The following is a 5,767-nucleotide window of genomic DNA, read 5'->3' on the forward strand; positions in this document are numbered from 1 at the left end:
TGTGTATCTTGAAGCATCACTTGACAGTAATGATCTTGGCCTCAGGATCTTGATGCCATAACAAGAACAGAACAAGTGAAATACTTGTAAATGAGATCTTTTCTTGATTCCCCTTCTCCACTGAAGTTGTTTCTATACAGACAAAAGTTGCCTGAAATATCCATGAAGTCACTTCCTGAAAATGGATATAGTGGAAGTGGCTCTAATATATAAAACTCCAGAAGATTGTGGGATGTGTGAAAGCCAGTCTTCACTGTGTGCTTGACTGGATTGAGAAAGGCTTAGGAGACTAGTGATGTAATCCCCATGGATTTATGATGTCATTTTCAGATATGGTTAGATCATGAGGACCGTGACCTAAGAAATTGTTTAATCCATTCATGGAACCAGCATCTGAATACAACATTGGGACATGGTGACACCATGGAAGATGAGGTAAGAATGGAGGAAGAATGTAATTTGGGGTGTGTTCCTGTAGTATATGTCTTTCTTGGTCCTTTTTTGTCACTTGGTCCTCCTGTCATTCCTGTCTGACATGAGGCGAAGAAACTCTACCACAGGTTTTCATGGTCATGATGGGCTGGCTACCTCGTTATGGGCCGGAATTCATGGATACAAGGATATGGACTGACGTCTCCAAAACTGTAAGCTAAAATTCACACCTCACCTTAAATTGAAGCTTCCACCGGGCATTTTGGTAAGATCAGTGCTAAAGTAATTAGCAAAAGTGGGTAGTATGAAATCTCTGAGATGCATTTATGACAGTATTGAGAGTCATATAGTTTTATATTTAGGAATCATGTGAAAGTTTTTTAAAAATGTGTAATTGGTAAAGAAAATCGACAATCAGGAGATGTACTTTCCATTGTCCATGGTGAGTAAGAATGATTATGATGTTTTCCTTTGTGTGTGTGTGTGTGTGAATGTGTGTGTATGTATGTGTTTCAATTTATTTAATTTTACATCTATAAATGTGCAAACCCTAGTATATGACTATATATTAAACATTTATAGTAAAATAATTACATTTGTTGACTTCTGCGGCCTGGTCTGCTCAGCAGTGACACTTCCAGGTTTCATTTCATTGTTACTTTTATTTCTCTAAGCATAAGTGTTTTGTTGATGATTATTAATATTTACATCAATTAGCATTTTAGTTAAGCAGCAGTTATTCCTAAACCAGCTGTATACCCAAATCACCACACAGAGACTAGGATTTATTTAATTAACTTAGAGCACAATGCTGGGCAATAAATTACTCCATCCTAAACCTCCAAGCCCTCAGAGCTTCCTTTCATTCAGATTTTCCACATTATACTTGTTTTTTAGTCATATCTTAGGTCGAGTCAATTCTCCTGATGTTTCCCTGGTCCTCTCTTCTAGGATCTCTCCCCGCCTCCCACACTTATTTCTCCTCCCCTCCGGACCAGGATGTCCCACCCTCTTCTCTCCATTGCTCAGCACTGGCTGGTTGTTTTATACAGAGAACAAAGGATGGCATATTTATACAAACTTGAGACAGATGATGCTTATAAATAATGCAATGTCTGGATTGAAACCAGATAGTGGGGTAGAGGAATCAGCATTTGAATGAACAAGGGTAAATTATATACATTCCACAAGAACATTATGCCAACAGTGTCTGGTTAGGAGTTTGACAGTTGCTTTCTCAACATTTCACAATGTATTTGTGAAAACAATGTAAATTTGCTTGGTCTACACAATAATGATGATACAGATTTATTTGGGAACCTGTAAAACAGCAAAAAAAAAAAATGAAGTCTTGGAGTTAATTGTCTGGTTCTTTGTTGTTGTTTATTTAAATTTTTCAGCTTCTTCTCAGCAGGTTTGTAATTTGGCTTTTTTCCATTCTTTCTAAGCTGCCTGACTGCTTGTGAGAAACTGTGGGAGTGCTAACTGAAATTGAAAGGCAAGCTCAAAGAACCTCTAAAAAATAAATCACTTTTATGCTCCCACTGATGTCTATTTTTCTTTGTATGAGAGATAAAGATCTATTAGGAACTCAGTGCTATACAGATATTTATGACTCTGTTACCATAAAGTTAAGTCGTCATGTCACAACACTTGGAGGCTTGAAAGTCACTTTCCCTGAGGGGTAGAAGATGATAAGGGGGAAGCTTGAAGTAGAGGGTAGGCATGACTCCTGTGATGGGGAGGGCACACCTCAAACAGCGCCAAAGTCGATACAAACTAAGTCAATAGAGAAGTTGATACCGCTGCTTCCTCATGCAGACCTCCCCACTTTGCTTCCATAAGCCTGAGTGGTGGGCCGGACAGCTCTCTGTCTAGAAGAGAATGAAAGCAGAAAGTGAGCAATTCTCAGATTGGTTAATGTGTGGAGCTGTCCCTGAACCCTGTCTTGCCTCTGTGACAACAGCAGGGGTAGGACTGATTTAAAGTGAGCTGGAATAGCTTCTGTCTGGGCTCCATTCTCTTCCCACCCATCTTCGGCTTTCATCAGACTTGGTTGTGTAAACTAGCCTGATGTTGGTCCCAGAGTTGGCCACCATTACTTAGTGGTTTATGTCAACAGACCGCAAAAAAATGTCCATCACATGGTATGACAGTCTGTGAATGCTGAGCAGTCGTCTCCCGTGGCAGACAACACGGAAGAGGTCTACAGACAGGAGAAAATGAAAAGGGAAACAGAACTTCGGCTGTGCGGATCAGGTATGTGGGCCAGGCTGTTAAGGCTGAGGCAGTTCATGGAGCTAATGACTCTGCTAGAGAAGGTAGCTCCAGATGGGTCAGAGCAGCTTTCCCCTTATTCCAGTCTTTCCCAGAATCAAGCTGTCCGAAACAGTTATTATGTTTTTATTTTCCTCCAAGGTCACATCAGTACACTAATAGCGGCCATGAAATATCTAATTATACTTTTACCAGACTTATTTCCTAAGCTGTTCTCCTCAAAATAAGGGTCTTGGCAAATACGTTGAACAAGTCAAGATGCGTTTTATCAGCCACATAAAGCCCAGCCGAGGAACAGGAACTATGTAGTTGGCAATGTATCTTTGAAAGAAAAGCTAAGGGCTGGAGAGATGGCTCAGTGGTTAAGAGCACTGTCTGCTCTTCCAGGTTCAATTCCCAGCACCCACATGGCAGCTCACAACTATCTGTAATTTCAGTTCCAAGTGTCTGACACACTCACTTTATTTTATATGACCAATTCATATAAAATAAAAATTAAAAAGAAAAGAAAAAAAAAAAGAAAGAAAAGCTAAAATATTTTGCTCAGCTGGGTTGGGTGGTGCAGGCCTGCATTTTCAGCTGCTTTTGGGGTGGAGCAGCCAGACCACATGTTACTATGTAACAAATGTGAGGCTAGCCTGGGCTAATTGGTGATACCCTTTACTGAAGAAACAAAGTTGGCAGGAAGAGAGGTGGGAGAGAAAGTGTGAACATGATGAAAATAAATTTTATGACATTCTCCAAAAGTTAATAAAGAGTTAATGAAATAATAATAATATAAAAATAATAAAAATAAAAGTTAAAAAAAGGCTGAGGACGTAGGACTCTTGCCTAAGATGAGCGAAGCTCCATGTTCATGAAGTTTAGTCTCCACTAGAATTTTTTTTTTTTTTTTTTTTTACGTTTAGTAGTAGCCTGGATGAAGAGATTTGGTTTATGTTTTCATTGCCTGTAGGCCTGTGTTCTCTCCTTAAATACACACATGTGCAAGTACGTAGGCACGCACATACACACACACTGAAAACTTGGACTGTGTAGTAGTTATTTATTTATTTATTTATTTTACTTTTCTTTGTTTTTCTGCTAAACACCATGTTTAAATTGTTTTAAAATCCTTGTTCTAGTTGCTCATCATTTCTCCTAAGATGTCATGTCCTAGGAGATGTTTTAAACTACTAGGTAGCAAAAGTTAAGTAATCTTTTATAAGTTTTTGATTTTATGTCTCACACCTGTAAAAGTAACTTTTATTCTTCTGTTCCAATTGTTGTCTGGCATGCCTGCTGCCCCGTCTGCTAACCTAGGTCTGGTTCTAGAAGCTTCTAGCCTCCATACAAGTTAATCTAGGCCTACAGTGTTTTCAGCCTCTGAGATTTACTGCTGAATAATCTCACCCTTTTTTAGCTCTTTCTGAACTCCTGCTGGCTGGCAAAAACCGCCTCTGAATTCCATGAACTGAACTGCCACAAATTCAACTTTATGGCACTGCCTCCCAACTCCTACTCAGCTGAACTGCCTGAACAGCACTGACTAGAATTCAGAGTTGTGCCTGCCTCTGTCTCCCAGCTGCTGGGATTAAAGGCGTGCACCACCACACCTGGTCATAAATTTTTCTTTACTTGAAACTTGTTCTTGTTCTATGGGCTGGCCTTGAATTCAGAGATCTGCTTGCCTCTGACACCTGGGATTAAAGGTGTGTTTGTATTCTAGCCAGATCACACAGACCTAGAAGGTTTTTTGGATCTCTTGCCCGAGCAGCTATGTTCTGAGTTAAAATTCCTCTACACACATCTATTCTCTTTTGCTTTTGAATCATTATTTATATCACAGATCAATAAAGTTAAATCTTGTCATATAGTAACAAACATAGTTTCCTTGTTGTATAAGGAATATTAGTTGACAATAGCCAATCATAGAACAGTATAAATAGCCAACAAAAAAGAATTTTTAAAAGATGATCTATTTATTTATTTTTAAATTTTATGTTCATTCATTGCCTGCTTGTATGTGTGAGGCTGTCAGGTCCCCTGGATCTGGAGGTACAGATAGTTGTGAGCTGTACTATGTGGTTGCTGGGAATTGAACCTAGGTCCTTTGGAAGAACAGCCAGTGCTCTTAACCACTGAGCCATCTCTTCAGCCCAACAAATCAGAATTTAAAGCAAAAGTATTAATTGGCACATAAAGGTGCAGTCTATGGTCCTAAAAGAAGTAGTAAAAATTATTTAACAGATATTAATTTGTATGTACTGGAAATATGCACTAAAATATAGAAAATAAACACTAATAGAATTTTAAATGGGACAGACCAATTCTGTGAAAATTTTACTAATGCTGTAAAAAACTTAAACACTACCTAGATGTCCCTCAAACAGAGAATGGATGAAGAAACTGTGGTATATTTAGATAATGAAATACTACTCAGCCATTAAAAACAAGGAAATCATGAAATTTGCAGGCAAATGGGTAGAACTAGAAAAGATCATCCGGAGTGAGGTAACACAGACCCAAAAAGACACATATGGTATATACTCACTTATAAGCAGATTTTAGTCTGCTTTCCCCTGATGGGACTCCCCTACCAGGCCACAGGGGAGGAAGATGAACTCAGTCCTCACGTGAGTAGATGAGCTGGGGTGTCTGGGAAGGGGGCCTCCCCTATTCTGAGGATAGCAGAGAGGGAATGTGGGAGGGTGGGCCTGGGTAGAGAAGAGGGAGGGGCCTATGACCGAGATGTAAATTGAATTAATTAATAAAAATATTTTTATCAAAGAGCAGTAACGGAGTCCATGTCAGAAAAAGTCCCTGCTTCCCTGACTAGGGAACCCACATGAAAACTGAGCTACCTATTGGATACATCTGAGCAGGGGGCCTAGGTCGTCTCCTTGCACGGTTCTTGGTTGGTGCATCAGTCTCTGCAGCAGCTCCTGGGCCCTGGTTTGTTGACTTTGTTGGTCTACTTGAGGAGCTCCTGTCCCCTCCAGGTCCTTGTATTCTCCCATTCTTTCATCGGTCTTGCCAGGCCACAGAGGAAGAGGATGCAGGCAGTCTTGATACTTGA

The sequence above is a fragment of the Meriones unguiculatus genome, chromosome 10 (genome assembly GCF_030254825.1).
Source record: "Meriones unguiculatus strain TT.TT164.6M chromosome 10, Bangor_MerUng_6.1, whole genome shotgun sequence".
Lineage (NCBI taxonomy): Eukaryota > Metazoa > Chordata > Mammalia > Rodentia > Muridae > Meriones > Meriones unguiculatus.